Source organism: Chelonia mydas, chromosome 28, assembly GCF_015237465.2.
Source record: "Chelonia mydas isolate rCheMyd1 chromosome 28, rCheMyd1.pri.v2, whole genome shotgun sequence".
NCBI classification, from domain to species: Eukaryota; Metazoa; Chordata; order Testudines; family Cheloniidae; genus Chelonia; species Chelonia mydas.
In genome coordinates, this window is record NC_051268.2 from 5,675,460 (window position 1) to 5,691,610 (window position 16,151).

Here is a 16,151-nt window from a genome sequence, read left to right on the forward strand (position 1 = left end):
ATTTCCTGCAAGACCTGCAGACATCAACCTGTCTGGCTTCTTGTGCACAGAAAGCCACAGTTGAGCTGACAGAGATCTATTAAGGGGCTCATCTCCCACTGGCAGCTGTGATCATATCATGACAGGTTTCAGAGTAGCAGCCGTGTTAGTCTGTATCCGCAAAAAGAAAAGAAGGACTTGTGGCACCTTAGAGACTAACAAATTTATTTGAGCATAAGCTTTCGTGAGCTTCCAATGTATGCATCCGAGGAAGTGAGCTGTAGCTCACGAAAGCTTATGCTCAAATAAATTGGTTAGTCTCTAAGGTGCCACAAGTCCTCCTTTTCTTTTTGTGGTCATATAGTGGTTAGTCCTCTCTAAGACTTAGTCACAAAGAAGGCTCGCTCTGTCTTGAACAAGCATGTACAAGGATTGCCCAGGAAGGTCTTTTCTGTTTATGAGAAAGAGATACAAAAAAGGGAGCCCAACAGACAAGCTAGGTTCAGGAATGGACGAACTGGCAGAGCAAGCAAGGAACTCCTGGTTAGTTGGAAGGCTCTTCAGTCAGCTTTCTCCAAGGGCCACTCGATAGAGACCTTTCAATAACCACTGCAGATGTTCACTGGAAAGCGACAGAGAGAAGCCTAAAACCGCGTTCTCCATTGCCAACAGATCTCAAACGGTCAGGAACTCTGTGCACAGAATGCCTATGCTAGTAGAAAAAGACTTTGGAAGAAACACTTCTGTCACCTGCGATGGTTGTAGAGTGATTAGTACTCTGCATTGTGGCTTCCAGAGTCATGGATGAAGGTTCAGTTTTCAACCTATCCCTTGTCTCTACATTTGTCAGGTGCCTCCTTCTGATATTTATCAGAAAAAATTACTAGGGTTTTTTTTTTTTTTTAATCATTCATATGCCTAGGCAAAGGCAGTCTTCTCTGTTTCCTTAAAAGATCAACCAAAAGGTGGGAAGGGCAGACACATTTGGCAAGGCACCACTGGGAGCTATATCCCTAACCTCCACTTTACCTGGCAGGTGCCTTGGCCAGCTTAGCCATGGTGCCACTCTCTAGCTGCTCCTGCTCCATTTTTCATCAATGACAATCAGAAGGAAGGTGAAAGGACAGTAATTCTCCATGACCTGCAAGATCTGCACTGATCAAGCTATCAGAATCTCTGTGCACAGACATCCCCAGCAAATCACAAGGACGTGTGGCACAGTGTCCTGTGTCATAGAAATCGCAGCTGAAGCAACAGCTTTGCTAATGCCATTGAGACTTTTCCTCAATTCCAAGCTTGTGATTTCATTATTTCTAGTGCTTCTCTGCAAAGAACACTTTGATAAGAAATTTTTTGGATAGCCAATGGAGATATCTTCTGTTTCTCAGAAAGCATGATGAGATGAGACCAAAGACACCAAGCAAGGCACCACTGGGAGTTGAAGCCAGGATATCCTGTTTACTAGGTAGGTACTTTAGCCATCTAAGCCATGGTACCTGCCCCTGGAAAATGTCTGCAGCTGCTCCACTTGAGGGTCAAAGACAACAGCTGCAAATTCCAAAGTGGAGACATTCCCCATTTCCCTGAAGACCAGCAGACTTTGAGCTGTCTGGCCGTCTGTGTAAAGAAAGCCACAGCCGAACTGACAGAGGGCTTCTAAGAGTCACTTCTTCCATCAGTCGCTGTGACCACATAGTGGTTAGAACTCTGCATTTTGGTTGCAACAACCTCGGTTCAACTCTGAGTCACTGAAACGTTTCCATCAGCTCCAGACTTCTCATTTGCCACTTTCCAGGACTTAGCTGCCAGGAGGGCTCTCTCTGTCTTGAACAAGCTCTTACAAGGATTATCCAGGAAGTTCTTTTCTGCTTATAAGAGAGAGAGACAAAATAGGGAGCCCAACAGACTAGTTTTGTTCAGCAAGGAAAAATCGGCAGGCCAAGCCAGGATCTCTCCGTTACTAGGAAGGCTCTTCAGCCAGCTCTACCAAAAGGCCACTCTCTAGAGGCTTTTGTGACACAATGTACCTTAAAATAACTCCCTGTAGCCCCCATATTCATCACTCATATATGGATGTGATATTTCATAAAAAGCATTCCATGTAAAATATCGTATGAAAAATCGTGATCTCCTGAAACCCATCATTCTGTCCAAATATGTCAGGGGTCCCCATCGCAGTGCCTGCGGGTGGAATGGCGCCCACCGGGGCAGTTGTGTGCGCCCACAGGACACCGCGACACCAAACTGCCACCGCCGAGCACGGCTGCCGCAGAACCGCCGGCCAAAAGGCCGCCGAGAAGCATTGCCGCTTCTCTGCAGCATTTCGGCGGCGGGGTGCCTGGCGCCCGCCGCAGTCTTCTGGGAATAGGAATATGCTATTCCCCCAGAAAGGTGGGGGACCACTGAAATATGTTTATCATTATTGCATATGAAGTTATGCATTTTGCTGCATGGCCGTTACTGAAATGTGCTGTAAGTTTGCTAGTGACATCCAAAGGACCCCTGCCCAGGAGGGTGTTCAATGACCGTTAACCGGCGGGGGAGTTGCAATCAAGGGATTTGCAATTCAATGACAGATGCCCAAATACCACACTATGGGCACTGCTCACGTCTGACTCAGTTGCACAAGACCACACCAGGAGGATTCCCCGACCCAGTGACTCAGCAAAGCCCACCTGGACACAATGATTTAGTTGGGGATTAGGTCCTGCTTTGAGCAGGCGATTGGACTAGATGACCTCCTGAGGTCCCTTCCAACCCTGATCTTCTATGATTCTATGATCTGGGCAAGTATTTTCTAGGCACATGATCTAAGGATCTAAAATAGGAGACTGTGGCAGCAAGGTTTTGGCTTTCTCCTCCACCACCTATGCTGGAAGCAACAGGAATCCAGAAAAGACGAAGATCTTCTGAGGAGGCTGGCCCGGTCTCAGGGGAATTCTGTGTATTAAGGATGATACGATCCAGTGGGATGAGAAACTTGCTTGACCTAAATAGTGCCTAGTGTAATATGGTGTAAAGTTTAGATTGTGTGTTTATCTTTTATTTTCTTTGGTAATTTACTCTGATCTTTTATGCCCACAACTTATAATCCTTAAAAAATCCATCTTTCTGTAGTTAATAAATGCTTTACTTAGAATCGTGTATTTTGCTTTAAGTCCTAGGGAAATCTCATCTCAGTTACAAGGCTGGTGTGCACGTCCTCTCCAGAATGAGGGAGGGGTGGACTCTGGCTAATAAACTCACACTGGTCAGGCTTCTAACTAGGACAAGATGGTATAGTCCAGGGGTGCAAGGCTGCAGAGCTGGGGGGAATTGGCAGGAGGCTCTCTATCATTAGTTTTATGAGTAGCTGGGAGAAGCATTCATGTAACTCAGTTGGATGTGTCCCCACCTGTGGATGTCTGTGCAAATGCAATATGTGCCAGAGATTTGCAGTTTATCACTGCATCGCAGTATGAGAGGGAGCCCAGGTAGTGGTACATTGGGCTCAGTGGTCCCACAGTTCACGTTGCATCCTGGGGATCCCATCACAGCCTTTCAACAACCACTGCAGATGTTCACTGAGACAGTGACAGAGAGACACCAAAAAAGAGATCTCCAGTGCTTGCAGACATCAAACTATCAGGAATTCTGAGCACAGAGAGGACCCTGCTAGTGGAAAATGCCTTTGGAAAAGACTCTTCTGTCACCAGCTGTGGTCATACAGTGCTTCGTACTCTGTGTTGTGGCTTCAAGAGCCATGGATTCAAGTTGAGTTACGGTGACCTTTGCCTTGTCTCCATGTTTCTTAGGTGCCTCCTTCCGATGCTTGTCAGAGAAAATTACCAGTCTGTTTTGCAAACATTTGAATGGCTAGGCGAAAGCAGTCTTCTCTGTTTCCTCAAAAGATTGGCCAAAAGGTGGGAAGAGAAGACACATTTGGCAAGGCACCACTGGATGCTACATCCCTAACCTCCACTTTACCTGGCAGGTGCCCTGGCCAACTGAGCCACTGTGTCGCTCTCTGGGACTTTTCTCCCAACTCCTCCATTTTTTGTTAATGAGAATCAAAAGGAAGGTGACAGGAGAGTAACTCGCCATTTCCTGCAAAACCTGCAGAGATTTCACTATCAGGATCTCTGTGCACAGACATTCCTAGCGAATTACAAGGACGTGCGGCACAAGCTCTCCTGTTGCAGCAGTTGCAGTCCAAGCAACCACCTTGCCAACGCCAGTCACGGCAGCCTTTTCATCAACTCCAGCCTTGTGGTTTGATTCTTTTCAATGCTTCTCTCTTCTGTTTCCTAGAAAGGGATAGGAAAATGAGAGCAGAGGAGACCAAGGCACCACTGGGAGTTGAACCCAGGACCCCCTGTTTACTAGGCAGGTTCTTTAAGCCAGCTAAGCCATGGTGCCTGCCCCAAGAAACTACTTTCAACTGTTTCACTTGATGGTCCAAGACAAGACCTGCAAATTCCGAAGTTCAGACTTTTCCCATTTCCCCCAAAACTTGCAGACTTTTAGCTCTCTAGCTCTCTGTGCGCAGAAACCCACAGCTGAGTTGACAGAGGGCTTCTCACGTGTGCTTCTCCCACCAGCCACTGTGATCATATAATGAGTACTTGTGGCACCTTAGAGACTAACCAATTTATTTGAGCATAAGCTTTCATGAGCTACAGCTCACTTCATCGGATGCATACTGTGGAAAATACAGAAGATGCTTGTATACACACAGACCATGAAAAAATGGGTGTTTATCACTACAAAAGGTTTTCTCTCCCCCCACCCCACTCTCCTGCTGGTAATAGCTTATCTAAAGTGATCACTCTCCTTACAATGTGTATGATAATAAAGGTGGGCCATTTCCAGCACAAATCCAGGTTTTCTCCCCCCCGCCCCAACCCACTCTCCTGTTGGTAATAGCTTATGTGTGTATAAAAGCATCTTCTGTATTTTCCACAGTATGCATCCGATGAAGTGAGCTGTAGCTCACGAAAGCTTATGCTCAAATAAATTGGTTAGTCTCTAAGGTGCCACAAGTCCTCCTTTTCTTTTTGCGAATACAGAGATCACTTTAGATAAGCTATTACCAACAGGAGAGTGGGTTGGGGGGGGGGGGGGACCTGGATTTGTGCTGGAAATGGCCCACCTTGATTATCATACACATTGTAAGGAGAGTGATCACTTTAGATAAGCTGTTACCAGCAGGAGAGTGGGATGGGGGGAGAGAAAACTTTTTGTAGAGATAAACACCCATTTTTTCATGGTCTGTGTGTATAAAAACATCTTCTGTATTTTCCACAGTATGCATCCAATGAAGTGAGCTATAGCTCAGGAAAGCTTATGCTCAAATAAATTGGTTAGTCTCTAAGGTGCCACAAGTCCTCCTTTTCTTTTTGCGAATATAGACTAACACGGCTGTTACTCTGAAACCTGTGATCATATAATGGTTAGTGATCTGTGTTTCAGTCACAGCAACTTCAGCTCAGCTCTGAGTCATGGTAACCTTTCCATCAGCTCCAGACGTATCATTTGCCACTTTCCAAGTGTGGTGGGGCAGCCGCCCCACACAGGCAGGAGAAAGGATAAGGCAGCCTTGGAGAGGCTGAGCAGAACCCAGGCAACCAGGAAAGGACTCATTGGAAGAGCCAAAGAGGAGAAGGCTTGCTGGAGCAGCCCATATAATTCCCAGGATGCCCAAGAGGAAGCGCATCAGTGGTGAGACATGCCCCATTACACCAAGACATAGCCACAAGGAAGGCTCTCTCTGTCTTGAACAAGCACTTAGAAGGATTGCGCTGACAGATCTTTTCTTTTTATGAAAAGAGATACAAAAAAGGAGCCAACAGAGACACTAGGCTCAGCAAGGAAGAACTGGCAGGACAAGCCAGGCTCTCCTGGTTCATAGGAAGGTTCTTCAGCCAGCTCTTCCCAAAGACCACTATCTAGAGGCCTTTTACCAGCCACTGCAGATGTTCACCACAAAAGAGACAAAGAGATGCCAAAATAGAGTTCTCCACTGCCTGCAGGCCTCAAGCTACCAGTAATTCTGTGCACAGAGAGGCTCCTGCTGGTGGAAAAAGGTTTTGGTAGAGACTCTTCTGACACCAGCCATGGTCATATAGTGCTTAGCACTCTGTGTTGTGGCTTCAACATCCACCGATGCAAATTCAGTTATGGGGACATTTTTCTTGTCTCCACATGTGTCTGATGCCTCCTTTCAACACTTCACACCAAAAAGACCTGTTTCTTTTGCAAGCAATGTACAGCTAGGCAAAGGCAGTCTTCTCCATTTCCTGAAAAGATCAACCAAGCTGTGGGGAGAGGAGACACATTCAGCCAGGCGCCACTGGGTGCTGGATCCTGAATATCCTCTTTACTCAGCAGGTGTCTCTTAGGGGGCTTTCCCTTCACTCCCTCCCCTGGTTCCTCTCACTTAGGCAGAAATCAAGGCACCAGAAATCCAAAGTGCCAGCAATGTGATGTTTATTGGGGTTAGTTTCAAGCAAGAATATCCATAGCTCCACATGCCATCAGAGTCTGTTTCCCAGTGTTCTGTTCACAGCTCTGACACCTCAGAGCCTTTATATGTGTCCCTTTCCCCCTTCCTCTTAGCAGGCCCAAATATACCTGCAATGCACGCTCCTGGTCATGAGTCTGGGGGCTCGGTACCACCTCTTTTGTACCCCATGGGAGGGGTAAGAAGTGAGGTTGTGTACTGGTCAACGCCAGGCTTTTCTTTGGCTTTTAGTGTGTCTTCTGCCTCCCCCCATCCCACTCTTTGCCCCTCCCAACTGGTTGCTTGACCTTGGCTTGCGAGAGGAGCCAGGCAGCCTTCCAGTATATACTCGTATATTACACTCCCACCATACCTAGTAACACTTTAGCTCTATCCCTTAACTTTTCCATTATACTAACAAGCCCATATGGCTGGCCAGAAGCAACCTACAGTGTCTTTGTTCTTTCTTCACACATATTAGCAAGGATATAAGAGTATCAAAAATCAAACACAAAATTCTATCTCAGGCTAACAAACAGGCCTATATACTCACAGGGCCTTGGGCAGATTAGCCACATTGCTGCTCTCTGGGAGTTTTGTTCTAACTTCTCCATTTTTCATCTATGACAATTAAAGGAAGGTGAAAGGAGAGGAACTCTCCATTTCCTGCAAGACCTATAGAGATTGCACTAGCAGGGTCTCTGTGCGCAGACACACCCAGCGAATCACAAGCACGTGTGTTGCAGCAATTGCAGTCCAAGCAATCGCCTTGCCAATGCCCGTCACGGCAGCCCCAGGCTCATGGTTTGACTTTTTTTCAATGCTCCTCTGCAAAGGAGCCTTTCCCATAACAATCTATTAATTAGATAACCAATGGAGGTCTCTTGTGTTTTCTAGAAAGACATAGGAAAATGTGAGTGGAGGTGGTCATAGAGTGATAGACCACAAAAGTCATTTAGTCGAACCTCCTCTTCTTGGCCTGATGTTGTTTAACATCTTCATTAATTACCTCGATGTAGGAATAGAGCATACGGATCAAATTTTCAGATGACTTTGCCTACTAGTTCTCTGAGTTGGTTGAAATCCAACTGTCTGAACTCCAGAGCTCTTGTTTTGCTGTTCTCACGTCCTCCTTTCCACAGGATCTTGAATTCTATCAGATCATGATCACTTCCCTCCCACGTTCCCAACCACCTTCACATTCCCAACTCATTTACCCCTGTTGGTCAAAAACAGATCTAAAATGGATAACCCCCTGGTTGTTTCCACAACTTTATGAATCAGAAAGTTGTCCTCTATGCATGCTAAGAATTTTCAGGCCATATTACATTTTGTTGTAATAATCTTCCAACAGATATGTATCCCAGTATATTCCGATATTCTTGTCCCACATACTCATAAAAACTTTGCAGTATTTATCATAGAATATCAGGGTTGGAAGGGACCTCAGGAGGTCATCTAGTCCAACCCCCTGCTCAAAGCAGGACCAATCCCCAATTTTTGCCCCAGATCCCTAAATGGCCCCCTCAAGGATTGAACTCACAACCCTGGGTTTAGCAGGCCAATGCTCAAACCACTGAGCTATCCCTCCCCCATCTTTCCACACAAACAGTGAATATATGAAAATATCCAAAAATATGCAAAAACAGGAGGGTATCCCCTGTAATTCAGTATACTTGTGCACAATGTGAACAGGACATCCAAGGCCTATCACTTCCCGTTTTAAACCCATCTTTACTTTGGTGTGCAAATGTTCTCTTCCATGTCTGTATCGACCCCCAAAGTTTATCTTTGTATTATCTGCTTCCATACTTATTCAGAACATTTATTATCTCAGCTGCAATATGAGAGACTGGTTAGGAAGAGATGTAAATGAATAGAGCTTTGAAATGCACCAGCATTGTTAGAGATAGAAGGGTAGATGTTTGTTCAGGTCTTGTGATGTAAGCAAACAAGTTTTGTCTATTGCCATAGCTTTGATTCAAAGATCAAAAAAGGAATATTAACATTTAGGAAGACACTTGAGCGACATAGTATTATTGTTAATATGTCTCTTTAAAGGTTGTGATAATCTGTATCTGAACTGTTTAATGGATAAATTACCCTGTGCTAATTGCCAGGATGTCTGGAAGAAGGAAAGTTAAGCATATTGTTTTCTCAGGCCAAAAGGCTGCAGGAAATGTATAAAAACCATGGGACACAATCCTTCTTCATCTCAGATCTGCTTTGGGTTTCAAGAAGGGGAAACCTTAAACCATAAGGATTGAGATCCCCAGTCACTGCCTGGAGTCACCCTGAATATGGACATTGGACTATAACCTATGGACTATTTCTAAAAGGACTTTTGGCAACTACAAGCTCATCTCTGCTATGTATCTGAACCTCAAGAATTGAATTCAAGTCTGTCTGTATATTGATCTTTTAACCAACACTCTCTCTTTTCTTTTTTAATAAATTTTAGTTTAGTTAATAAGAATTGACTGTAAGGGTGTATTTGGGGTAAGATCTAAGTTATTATTTGACCTGGGTCTGGGGCTTGGTCCTTTGGGGTCAGGAGAACCTTTTCTTTGATATGATGAAATAAGATTTTCAAAATTTATCATCCTATGTTTGACATGTGTGTCTGGATGGAGGCTGGAGGCTGAGTACTTTAAGGGACCTGCATTATTTGGACTTCTGAGTAACGAGGGAGGTGCTATAGAAGCTGTTTTGGGCTGGCTGGGTAAATCTAAGTGTTGGAATATGCACCAGCCTTTGGGGTTTGTCTGACCCGTTTTGTTTGCAGTTCACCCTGATTGAGTGACCTCAGCTGGCTCCCATGGGCAGCACCGTCAGAGCATCCTAGGTTCCAAGACCAGAAGAGACAGTTATAATAATGTAGTCTGACCTCCTGTATAACACTGGCCGTTGAACATTCACAGAATAACTCTTTGAGCAGATCTTTTAGCAAAACATGCCATCTCAATTCAAGAATGGTCAGTGATAGAGAATCCACCACGACCCTTGGTAAGTTGTTCCAATGGCTAGTTACTCTCATGGTTAAAAATATACACCTTATCTCCAGTCTGAATTGGTCTCGCTTCAACTTCCAGCCATTGGATCATGTTAAACCTTTCTCTGCTAGATTGAGGAGCCCAGTATTAAATATTTGTTCCCCGATTAGGTATTTATAGATTGGGATCGAGTCACCCCTTAACCTTCCCTGTCTTAAGCTAAATAGATTGAGCTCCTTTAGTCTATCCCTACAAGTTGTGTTTTCTAATCCTTTTATCATTCAGCTAGATCATATCACAACAACTCCCCCTGCTCCAGATGGGCAACTAGTCTCCACACTTCTAGTGAGGTCTTTTCTGACTAGAGAGGGCAGCGTGTGTGTTAGGAACATCAGGCATTATTGCTGGCTATGCAGGGAGAGGAGAAGGCCCCTGAATGAAGAAAACAAACTCTCCAGGCTATAGAATCTACGATCTGACTGGGCTGTGAGTGGGAATCTACAAATGCGTGTCTCACTGCTCTGCCGGGGTTTTGGACAGAAGCCAGAGCAGGATGATAGGCAAATAGCCTGGAGGCCCTGCAGTGCACCCTTTAGTATACTAGAGTTTAGCATCCCATTAATCAGCCACAAGTGTAAAATACCTCATTTAAATGAACTCCTGGTAGAGCATTAAAAGATCTAATGCTGAATGCATCTGGTGTGTGCGTAAGCAAGCTCTGAGGCCAGTCCCTATCTAGTACAGAGAAATGTCATTATTTTCAACTCAATGGCATTTCTCTGTCAGTGGTTGGGGTAATCCCATGTGCTGATGCATGTTTTCTTGCATATGGTAGTCTACAATTTTCATTCACAAGCACAATGCACAAAACAGAGATCAAACCTCATGGAGCATAAATGAAAGTACCTCTCACTTTCAGCAGAATGTGCCATATTAGAGATGAGTTTTGCACCTCTCGTAGACAGACAACGTCAGCTGGGAGGGGAGTGTAACATTGACCAACCAGCTTTACACTCTCACACATTCTGGAACTTTCTCACTAGTGCCTGTCCGTGTAATTGAAACCATCCCACACCTGACTCCCTGCCAGCCCTGACCTATGCCTGACAAGTTCAGCTTGTGTTTGGATTCTCTCAAGCAGAGCAGTGAGATCCAGAAAGCACTTTTGACTTCTTGCAAGGATTTGCTTGAAAAGTGTGTGTGTGTGTGAGAGAGAGAGGATGTTTGTGAGTAGTATGTTTGGCCACTAATATTACAGCATTAAAAGCACAAGAAACAGGAAGTTTCATAGTCAGCAGCATTTCCACCTGTGTGGGGACACCCCAATGAATTTCTGATCTATCGCATTAAGAACTCAGCCAAAATTACCTAACATCCAGTTTCTTCATGACCCTTCAATTGAGTTCTCTATAGGAGGGAGCTTCTAGGAATTGGTATTCTGGGCTGCATGTTGGGCCTGGCTTCCCCCAGCCTTTGGATCCATGTAATCCATGATCCCAAGGGGAGCCATCTCCTAGAGCTTCCCCATGTCCCATGGAACTCAGAACAGTGAGAAACATGTAAGTTATCTATAAGGTGAAAATTTATGTAAAACATGACAACATTTCTCCTTTTTTTGTGGTGGAGGGAAGCCTCATAGTTCCTATAAGGCCAAATATTGATATTTCTATGGATTTCTGCTTATACAGGGAAATTGTCAGTTGATATTGATATTAGCAATTCCTAGATATCATTTATATAAAGATGTGCTCTTTAATAGTCTACCAAATTTATCATATTCAGCAACATGTATCTGCTCAAATTTTATCAATGTGTATGGAGAGTGGATATCAATTACTCTCTGAATTCATGCATGGGCATAGCCCTCCCCTCCTCTTCCCCTGCCCTTGTTTACTCTGTGGCATTTAAGCATTCCCTTAGAGCTGTCAGCAAGAGCTGCCTCTGCTCTAGGGCCCAGAGGAGGAAAGGTGTGCTGGGCTCCACCCTGAGACTGTCTCCCTCCTGCCTTTCCCTGACTATTAAGCCTAGCCCTGGGACTGCTTCCCTTAAGTGCCATGTGGGCAAGAGGAAGCGCGTGGCAGCTGCAGGTACAAGGACCAAACTTGTGAGCATCAGGTGAAGCAGCAAGAAACACAACCATCAGGTCAACCGGCAGGAATCTCTTGCTAGACTGTTAAATTCTAGGGCCCCAACCTATTGCAACCAGCCTGTTGAACCAGCCGGACCAAAGCCCTAGCTCCAGTGGGCATCAGTGACCCAGCAGGAAGGAAAAAAACTCACTTTGGAGCAAGGAAGTGAAACACATTGAGCACCAAGGCTTTGCAGCAAACCAACACAGCACCAGGAGGTCCCACTGGCATTTGAACTCAGATGGTTGGATTCAGAGTCCGGAGGGCTGACCATTACACCGTGGGACCTGCAGCTATTGTCTTTTCAGGACTCCTGTGTGACCCTTAGCTGGTTGGTTTGCACTCTGCACGCATTGCTTCCCTCCAGTTGCTTCCTCTCTTGCGACTCTCTCTCCTCCTCCGTCTCTGCTGCTCTCCTCTCCTAGACATTGAACCCAGCCCTTGTTGCTGTCGACACCAACTGGCAGAAGGGCCGATAAATCCCCTGCCTGAGGGGAGGCCAATGCATGTATTGGGCCATAAGCACCACAAGATTTAATCCTGTCTGCTTCCTTCCCCAGGTCTCTTACTTAGATGATATGGAAGTACACCTGTGGCTGGCGATATGAATTTGTGGGCACAGCATTGTGCAGTGGGCTTCCAAGACAGCCTGTAATTCAGCCAGGGGTTTGCAGCTGGGCCTTGGCCTGGAGGCAATTTTCTCTCCGCACAACAGATGGGGGATGCACTGGGACCAGCTCCTGGCTCCTTTTAAGGAAATGGTTCCCCGTGAGGACACACCAGAGATCACTGCAATCTAAGTAGGGGACAACCACCTGGAAATATTCTCCAGGCCCCAGCTGATTCGGAAAGTTAAACAAGATATTGCACAACATAGAACTATGGGGCCAGGTCCCATAGAAAACAAAGGGGAGCGGGGAAAGAGAGAGAAGAGAAGGTGAGATGGGGTAGAAAAAAGTCTCTAGAGAGGGAGCAGCTGGAGGGAACCAAGGAGTGCAGTGGACAACAGGGTGGCGGGTTTGTAGAAATTTTGGTGGTGCCTAGAATGCCCACAGCCTGCCCCCCCCAAAACTCCACCCCCACCTGCCTAAGGCTCTGGGAGGAACTTTGGGTGGGGGGAGGAGGTCTAGGGTGCAGGCCCTAGGCTGGGGCAGGGGATTGGGGTGCAGGGTGCAGGCACTGAGAGGGAGTTTGGGTGCAGAAGGGGTGAGAGGCTGGGCTCTGGGAGTTTGGGGGGGGAGAGGGTCTGGGGTGCAGGCTCTGGGACAGAGTTTGGGGACTCAGTGCAGGCTCTGGGCTCGGACAGGGGGTGGGGGTGCAGGAGGGGATGAGGGGTGCAGATTCAAGGAGGGAGTTTGGGTGCAGGCTCTGGGCTGGAGTTTTGGGGCTGGGTGTGTGGGAACGGGTGGGGTCAGTGGTGAGCTGGAGCCTGGGGAAGGGGGTGGGAGTGCAGGACGGGGTGAGAGGTGTAGGCTCTGGGAGGGAGTTTCTGGATGGGAGGGGGTGTGGTCAGAGTGGGTGCAGGCTCTTGGAGGGTGTTTGGGGACAGGAGGGGGTGCGTTGGAAGGGGGTGAGGGTGCAGTCTCTGGGACAGAGTTTGGGTGCTGGGAGCAGGCTCCAGGCTGGAGCAGGGGATGGGAGTGCAGGAGGGAGTGAGGACTACAGGCTCTGGGAGGGAGTTTTGGGGCTGGGTGTGTGGGAATGGGTGGGGGCAGTGGTGAGCTGGAGCCTGTTCATACCAGTTCACGCAAACCGGTTGTTAAATTTTGAAGCCGATTTAGAACCAGTTGTTAAAGGGGTGGGCAAGCTCCGGCCCACGGGCTGTCCTGTCTGTCCCGCCTGAGCTCTTGGCTGGGGAGGCCCCCCCTGTGAATTTTTACTCACCCGGCAGCACTCCAAGCCTTCGGCGGCACTTGGCAGCGGGTCCTTCACTTGCTCTGAGCCTTTGACGGCGGGTCCTTCACTTGCTCCAGGCCTTCGGCGGCACTTCTGTGGCAGGTCCTTCAGTGCCGCCGAAGACCCGGAGCGACTGAAGGAACCAGTTCTTCAGCTTCTGGCAGCTCATCACTGGGTGGGGGTGCAGGATCTGGGAGGGAGTTTGGATGCTGGGTGCAGGCTTTGGGCTGGGAGAGAGGCTGGGGGTGCAGGAGGGGTGAGGAGCATGCATTCAGCTATTTCATAGGCAGAGTTTTAAGGTTATTCAGATTTGGGGAACTATTCTTCTTAGCATCTTCCCGTGGTAGATTTCAGAGGTGTTGACACACTCACACCCACTGAGCCACACTGTTACACCCCAATCTAATAGAAGGGCTGGGAGGTCTCCAAGTTCATAAAAAGAAACAGACAAAAAATAGAAAAAGGAACAAAACATTTCTAAGATTATAAGGGTTGGATCTCTCCATCTCTGTCTCTGGAGTCACCTGGAGTAGGAGCTGTAGCTGCAGTTTAGGAACCAGGTAATGGCATAGACAGTCCAGCACTTCAGGGTAGCAGGCTTTTCAGGTACAGGGAGACTAGCGAAGGCTGCATAGCCTGTCAACGTTGTGCTTCATTCTCCAGAGGGGATCAGTCCTGGGATCCTGGCAGTCAGTCTCTCTGAGGCTATGTCTACATGGGCAGAGTTACAGCTCCAGGAGTTACAGTGCCGCTCAGAGAGCACTGAAGGGAAACCGCTATTCTGTGTTCACACTGTCAGCTGCTTGCGCAATCGCATATTGAAACTTGCAGCGGTATTCAGAGCGGTGCATTCAGTATCCCACAGAGCATACCTTCCTCTTTTGCCGCTAAGAGTTGTGGGAAGGCAGAGGGGGTCGCAGGGCATCCACACGTAGTAGCTATGACATGAGATTGCTTATGGCTTTCACGGAGGTGCTGACCGCAGTGGAACGCCGCTTTTCAGCTCGGGAAACAAGCACTGAGTGGTGGGATTGCATTGTCATGCACATCTAGGATGATGAGCAGCGGCTGCAGAGCTTTCAGATGAGGAAAGCCAGATTCATGGGACTGTGATGAGCTTGCTCAGCCCTGAAGCACAAGAACACGAGAACGAGAGCTGCCCTGTTGTTGGAGAAGCATATGGCAATTGCACTGTGGAAGCTGGCTACTCCAGACTGCTACCAATCGGTCACTAACCAGTTTGGAGTGGGAAAGTCGACTGTTGAACGTGTGTTGACAAAAGTGTGCAGTGATTCTGGGCAACGTGCATGCCATAGTGGATGCCTTTGCACAAATGGGCTTCCCTAACTGCAGCGGGTGATAGATGGCACACATATTCTAATTCTTGCAGCAGACTACCTAGCCACCGAGTACATTAATCACAAGGGGTATTTTTCTATGGTTCTCCAGGCACTTGTGGATCACCGTGGGCATTTCACAGACATTAACACAGGCTGGTCCAGAAAGGTGCATGACACACGCACCTTTCGGAATACTAGACTGCTCAGGAACCTGCAAGCAAGGACTTTCTTTCCAGACCAGATCACCCTAGGAGAAGTTGAAATGCCCATTGTGATTCTGGGAGACTCTGCCTGCCCCTTAATGCTGTGGCTTATGAAGCCATACACGGGGCACCTTGACAGCAGCAAGGAGTGGTTCAACAACAGGCTGAGCAAGTGCAGAATGACAGTTGAGTGCTTTTGGCCATTTAAAGGCCCGCTGGTGCTGCCTATATGGCAGGCTGGACCTGACCAATGACAATATTCCTATGCTTATAGCCACATGTTGTACGCTCCATAATATTTGTGAAGGGAAGGGTGAAAGCTTCACTCAGGGCTGGACCACTGAAGCTCAGCACCAGGAACTTGAATTTGAACAGCCAGAGACCAACACTACTAGAGGGGTGCAGCATGGGGACATAAGGATCAGGAATGCCTTGAGGCAGCAATTTGAAGCTGACAGCCACTAATATTCATTGCCATGAACGGCAGTGCAGTGCGTGTAATGCTAGGAGGTGATTGTGATTGGTGTAGATGATGCACTATGAAGGTTTAAGAAAATTGCCTCTTGCTTTGCAGGGCTCTGTTTGCTTTCAATTAATGGAATAAAGATTGCTTTCAAACCAAAACTATTCTTTTATTAAAAAACAACCACTGGAGGAGAGAGACAAACAAACTAACATATCATCACTGTGGGGGATGAGGGAAGGGAGTGTCCTATGAGGAGGTGAGATCCAGGGACGGTTAAAAATTTTGTGGTTGTCCAGGTATCATATACAAATTTATCCTCTGGATTACAGTGCAGCGGGTACCGTACTTCAGCAGGAATGAACTGCAGAGGGATGGGTGTTGAGTGCACTAGATACTGGACATCCACAGGGCTGGACTGTGATCGGGTAGGAGTGGAACGCAGAGGGTACAGACTGGAGCCAAGAGGTTGATAAGACTGTGTTAGCCATGTCTGGGGGCACATTGGAAAGAGGTTTGCGACAGCGTCTGCAGGGGTAGGCACACAAAGCGCTGCTTAGTTTGCGGTGTTAGTAGTGCCTGAAGTGTGTCAGCTTGGCACTCCGTAACTCCTGCTTTCTGCAACCCTCCTGCCCCCAACAACTTGCTTCAGTGATTCCCCAAATCA

The 16,151-nt window shown here is 47.2% G+C and overlaps 4 protein-coding genes and 1 non-coding gene across 16 annotated transcripts in view; 2 read left to right on the forward strand and 3 right to left on the reverse strand.

Moving 5' to 3' along the window:
• LOC102943236 (zinc finger protein 883) overlaps window positions 1-16,151 on the forward strand; it is a 2,438,435-nt gene that overhangs the window by 2,246,008 nt on the left and 176,276 nt on the right. The window lies entirely within an intron of this gene.
• Window positions 1-16,151, reverse strand: part of LOC119564595 (zinc finger protein 883) — a 1,467,279-nt gene that overhangs the window by 1,363,808 nt on the left and 87,320 nt on the right. The window lies entirely within an intron of this gene.
• Window positions 1-16,151, reverse strand: part of LOC122463947 (zinc finger protein 501-like) — a 200,335-nt gene that overhangs the window by 97,149 nt on the left and 87,035 nt on the right. The window lies entirely within an intron of this gene.
• LOC102945014 (zinc finger protein 883-like) overlaps window positions 1-16,151 on the forward strand; it is a 705,100-nt gene that overhangs the window by 73,749 nt on the left and 615,200 nt on the right. The gene's annotated exons all lie outside the window — the stretch shown is intronic.
• On the reverse strand, window positions 4,303-4,377 carry TRNAT-AGU. The gene has a single exon. It is a non-coding gene; the product is annotated as a tRNA-Thr (tRNA).